The sequence below is a fragment of the Vombatus ursinus genome, unplaced genomic scaffold (genome assembly GCF_900497805.2).
Source record: "Vombatus ursinus unplaced genomic scaffold, bare-nosed wombat genome assembly UNPS02014791.1, whole genome shotgun sequence".
NCBI classification, from domain to species: Eukaryota; Metazoa; Chordata; class Mammalia; order Diprotodontia; family Vombatidae; genus Vombatus; species Vombatus ursinus.
The window spans coordinates 65,463,646-65,469,645 of NW_020954569.1; the positions used below are offsets into that span (position 1 = coordinate 65,463,646).

General features: G+C 44.6%; 1 protein-coding gene across 4 annotated transcripts in view; it reads right to left on the reverse strand.

The window, feature by feature from the left end:
* The window catches only part of SMAD2 (SMAD family member 2), a 92,176-nt gene extending 87,915 nt beyond the window's left edge, over positions 1–4,261 (reverse strand). For 2 of the 4 annotated variants that reach the window (XM_027868947.1, XM_027868944.1), the window contains exon 1: positions 4,134–4,223. The gene's annotated coding sequence lies outside the window, so the exon portion shown is untranslated. Of the gene's footprint in view, positions 1–3,619; positions 3,829–4,133 lie in introns of those variants that run through there. The other 2 variants (XM_027868945.1, XM_027868946.1) reach the window with 2 other exon arrangements.
* Between the last annotated feature and the right edge of the window lie 1,739 nt (positions 4,262–6,000).

The window sequence follows — 6,000 nt, forward strand, 5'->3', positions numbered from 1 at the left end:
ATGCTCTAGTAATATGGATCAAGTCCCATCTGCCAGAATGTTATGTCAAAAATCAAAATTCAACTTGCTCCCAATGAAAATGCACAAAGAAACCTTCCGGAACTAAATGCCAAAACTGAAAGTATTTATAAAATTAAAAAGTGCACTAATAGCTCAGTAGATTATTCAAAGCTAAACTGAGTCCCTTTTCAGCTCCCATTCTTCCCCTCTCAAGGAAAAAAAGGAAGGACTTTTAACATAATGATTCTTATATTCAGTTTCAGCATTTAAAATTCTTGGAACTTGCATATTTATATGACAAAAATGAAAAAAAATCTCATCTTTAAGTGATAACACTTTACTTTTTGGTTATGTTAAGGATTTGTGCTAGAATGTGTTTGGAAAGCAGGAAGTCACTCCTATTGCTCCACTTTCAGCTTAATGCATATGCAGGACTTCTGTCAAACTGTTAATAAAACAAAAATATTCAACGTAGTTTTTTCTAAAACACAAAAACAAACTGTTTCATGAAAGTTAGAGATTGTACATAAGTCTAAATACCCCATATTCCTGCAATAGTTTGGATATCAACTAAAAACAAGGTTATTAAATCCAACCAACCACCTACACCTACTACATGCAAGGAACTACAACCAGATACTGAAGATAATAAGGTATAAAAGATTGAATTTCATCTAATAAGTAATATTTATAATTGGCAAGATAGTCACCATGTTGAGTTAAACAGGCCATTTAACAACTATTAAATATTCTACCTTTATTTTGTTTATTCTACATGTGTGTATATATATATATATTCATGAGGGTTGGGGGGAGTGTTTTATGTCACCCCGATAGAATGTAAGCTTAAGAATGGGATTAATTTCATTTTTTGTATGGGTTTCCCCATCATCTAGCATAGTGTCTGGCACATAGTGAAAACTTAAATACTTACTGATTGATAATTTTTTGAGAGCTGGGTTCAAATCCCAGCTTTGCTATTTAAACATCTCTGTGTCTCAGTTTTTTCATTAATAAAATGAAAGGATTCCAGTCCTAAATTCTATGAATCTTTAATCACTAAAATTGAAAACAATGTACTCTGAGAACAAGTGAACACTCTCACCCTAAAGGAAGAAAGGAGGGGAACCTGAAAAAGGGAGTAGAATGAAAAGAAGGATGTAGAACAGTCCAGTTTGTCTACAAAAGAATACAGGAAAGAAAGCTGTATGATAAGTGGTCTGGAGCCAGTTTATAGAGGGCCTTAAATGTCAGGGTCAGGCATTTATACTTTATTCAGTCGACAATGCGGATGCATTGAAGATTTTGGGGCACAGTTTGGCACTAGGAAAATTAATGGGAAAGACAGATTACAATCAGACTGAAGGCAAGAAGGCCAGTGAAGAGACTGTAAGAAAAGTCTAATTGGACCTCGAAGCAAAGGAGTTGCTCAAAGTGCAGTAGAAAAATGTGGATGATAGATGCAAGAGATACAATGCCAAGGTAGAATCAGTAAGACTTAGCAACCAATTGCATGTGTTTATACTGAGAGAAATGGGTGACTGAAGTTAAAAGCCTACATTATTAAGAAGATAGTTGGTGCCATCTACAGAAATACAGAAGTTAAGAAGCAGGAGGAAGTTCAATTATAGAAATGTTAGGTTTGAGGAGCTGGCAGGATAACAGCAGGCAGGGGAAAAAAATGGGGTTTCCTACATCATTTTAGAAACAAATGGAAATCTATGCTAAAATATGATCAACTAAAAAGGGCTTCTTAAATATCCTAATTTTAAAAATACACAACAAAGTATGATTCATATTTCAGAATGTTTCCCTTACTCTTCCTTCTCTTTTGACTTAGAGATATCAATCACCTTATTTGATGACCTGAAAATTTCATAAATTCAGATTTTAAAATTTCCTAATCCCATCCCAGAAAGTTCACAAATCTTCCAAGGTAAAGGAGAGAATGACTACATGGTGCAGTGGAAAGGGACATGAGTTAGAATACTAAGTGCCACTTAGTACTCATGCAATCAAGTCACATGTTTCTAGGCCTCAGTTTCCACATCTATGGAAGGAAGGTGCTGGACTCAATTACCTCTAACATTGATTTCTTTCAAGGGCTAAACCTAGGATGCCATTCAAGTATTGCCCTTCACACATTTTTTTTTAAAGACAGACTGGAAGAAAGAACAAAAAATGTAGTTGGTAGCTAAACTATTTCCACACTTAATAGGCTTAAGTAACTAAAACACTACTCGCTCTTCTCTTCTCTATCTGAAACCAGAGGGAGGGGAGAGATTGAATTATTTCCAGTCCAAGTTTGTTGTTAAATTGGAATTCTTGAAGTTAAGTAAAATAAAATTAGCACTGTACTTTTTTTAAAGCCAAGATTCACTGGTAAAATGTGGGTAGCAATTATCTTCTCAACTAATTTAAAAATGATTTACTTTTTAAAGTACACGTGAAAGATTTTGGCATATACAGTATATGGTACTTATATACATGTTGCATGTCTATGTATTCACATATATACATACATACATATATACATACACAAATATACATTTGTACATACAGAAGATACAGAGCTTGATACGAGGAAGGAAAGAATATCGACTTTTTGAGTCAGAAGACCTGAGGTTCAAGTCCCATTTCTGGTGCCTACTACCTCTTCGACCTTGGATAAGTCACTTAGCCTCTATGGGACTCAGTTACCTCATCTATAAAATGAAGAGGTTGAACTAGATGGGCCTCTTATGTTCCTTTACGGTTGCTCTAAGTCTAAGTGTGCCATAATTCATAAAACAAGTTCATTTTCGTCTACACAAAACCCAGACAATGATTTTTAAGGTAGTGAGGAGAGAGAGGAGGCAGGAATAGCAACAAAACCAGTTAAATGATTCCCTTTGTTTGAGATCAATAGAATAACTACTAAATCAAAGATTAAAAGGTACATACACGGCTTAATAAACATAATTCCCCAGAAGAGAATATGATTAAAGTGGCAAATGACAGAATCATGCTGCAAGCTTCCCAAATCAGCATGCTTTTTGTACAGTAACTTTAAAAAACAGTAACTTTCAAGAGTGGACCCAAAAAGAATCATTTCTACGGCAAATATATGCGTAGGGCTAAAAAAGATTAGCTAGAAAGGGGACAAAAATTTCCAAGTATAACATCACACAACCAATTTTATAACAGATAATGAAATAAAGGAAACTAAAAAGCAGTCCTTGCCACCAGCACCACCACCACTACTACTGCTACTACTACTACGACAACGACTACTACTAGAACACTACCCCCACCCCACAACCCCCTCCCCAGCTTTAAACACGGTCTAGATGTATTACGAGTAAAACAGCATAATGGTCAGAAACGGGCCCCAGACTCGACGGTGCAATGGCCCCAAGCTGCAGAAGATGCGTTCGGCCCCTTCCCACCGCTCCCAGGGCGCTTTAATCACTAGTTTCTGCCTGGCCCGGCCGGTTCGCGGTATCAATCACACTCCACACAGGAACCCCCCCCCAACGAGCACATACTTGAGCACAACACAGACATATCTCCGAGCCCCCCCGCCCCCCGGGAATTATCGGAGGTGGGGGTTGGGAGACGGGGGCGGGGGGGGTATTACCTCGACGGAGGCGGCGGCCCCTCCGGGACAGGATCGGGGGGTCTCGGACCTTTTGTTCCTTCCTCTTTGGAATGGGATGGAAGGGTCTGGGGAAGAAGGGAAGGAGGGAGGGGAGGAGGAGGGGGGAGTGGAAATGGTCGATTTAAGGCGGAACTGAAAACACTCTCCCCTCCGCCCCTCCCCCAGAGGAGGGAGAGTCCCAAGGCGAGGAGGAGCCGGACCCGGCGGGCCGCGGGGGGCTGGGGGACAGCAGGTTGGGGAGGGGTCGCGGGAAGCGGGGGAAGAGGAGCCGCCGCCCGGTCCGCCCACACCGGAGGGGAGGAGAAAAGAGGGGAGGGCGTGGGGCCGTGCGTGTCCCGCCGCTCGCCCCTCCTCCCCTCCCTCACGCGCGAGCTCTCTCTCTCTCTCTCTCTCTCACACACACACACACACACACACACACACACACACACGCACACACGACACAAACCGGCCCGCGCGGTTTCCCTGCCCCCACCGCCGCCGTGCCACCTACCGCTGCCGCGCAGCGAACCACCCTCCCGGCCGCTCGCTCGGCTCTCGCTGGCTTAGCTACCTAGCTGCCGCTGTTGCTGCTGCTCCTCCACCGCCGCGGCCGTGCGGCTAAAACCCGCCTCCGACCCCGGGCCCCGGGCCCCAGCGATTCGTCGGGACAGCCCCGGGGCTGGCACCCTGCTGCCTGCTGATTGGCGCCCCCGCCCGCCCGTTAGGGCGTTAGGAACGCTCCGGCCGTGAGGAGCGCTCCGCGCGCTCAGGAGATACGGTGGGGGGGCGGGGAGCGGGGGAAGGGAGCTCAAGTGCACAGGGGAGAGAGAGTTGCGGACTAACACCTTCTTCGCTTTTTCCTCTTCGCCACTCCTTCCTAACCCACGATCTGATCGACAGCTACTTCGACGAATCAGAGATTGCCAAGGTCGGGGTGTGCGCGGCGCGTCGGGTTCCCTGAATTGGACGGGAAACGACGCTCGCCAATGGGTCCCGCCTCCCCCGTAGAACGTGAGGTGGTGTGGGGGAGGGGTCAGAAAGGCAGCGGTTTCGGTTGATTCCTCTCGTCCGCGTATGCATGAGATTCACTGGAGGTGGGGGTTGGGGGAGGGGGGGAAAGACAGGATCTGTCTAAACATACAGTAACCTGCCGCGTAGGGAAAATAATCCCCGCAAAAGTACTCACCCATGTTTCTACCCCACCCAGTGTGCCTCAGCCCCGCTGGCTTTCCGCCCCTTCCCTAGGTCATCATCCCCTTCACACTCACTAAGTGGCCACAGGGTGGGGCTAGTTTAGGAACTATCCCTCTCCTTTCCGACAGGGATGTAACCCACCCTCAGGTGAGGGAAGACGAGGAAGGCAAAGGAGTGACCGGCGCTCCCGGCCCCATCACCCTCGGAAACAAATGGGACCGAGAAAAGAAAGGGGGCGCGGTCAAAGAGCCGGGAGGGTCTTATATGTAAATAAGGAGGCGGGGATAAAATCACCTCCGAGAGCAAATTAGGTTGGTCTAGAGGGGCGGGGCTCAATCATAATGGGGGGCCTGGTGCGGGTCTGTGTCAGCTGTACAGGTGAAAGGTTGCAGCAGTCATAGGTTCATTGGGTTTATGATGGAGGGGACCTCAGAGTCCACCAGATCCAATCCTCTTATTTTTCACAGGAGGAAACTGTGAGGCCCAGAGAGGGGAAAGGTCTTGTCCAAGTTCAAGTAGGGAGTACATCACAGAGCTGGTTCTGGTACTAGAGCTAGGGCTCATTCTGCTTACTACACTGCCCTTTACTACTACATTGCCTTCATTCTTTCAAAAGTAACCCCTCCTCCTCCTCCTCCTCTTCTTCCTTCACCACTTTGGCGAGTATTATATCATCAAAATCCTGGATTTTATTTTTATTTTTCCAAAATACTGGAATTTTTGTTTTCATTTATTTTGATTACCCTAGGTTACTCCCAATGTCCAATGCACGATGTGGAACTGAAAAATGTGCCATATGGAAATGTAAAGAGGCTTTCAGGTGGTGGCCGTCCAGGGCTCTCTGAAGCCCTAGCCCGTCACAGTCCGCCATTTCCATTTAGGGAGTACCTAAACCCCCAGAGAAGAGAATATGAAACAGTCAAATCAAATCAGCTCTTTATTGAACACCATTCCTTTCTAGACTTTTTGACAGAGATGAAGAGGAAATCTGGGCATAGTCTGACATACACAGTAGATTGGGAGAAAGGTTTCAAAAGATTCAGAGAAAAGATAAGTAGATTCTTCAGATAAAGGTCTCATTTCTCAAATATTTAAAGAACTTTGCCAAATTTATAATACTCCAATTGATAAAGAGTCAAGGGATATGAACAGGCAGTTTTTCGATGAAGAAATCAAAACTATAT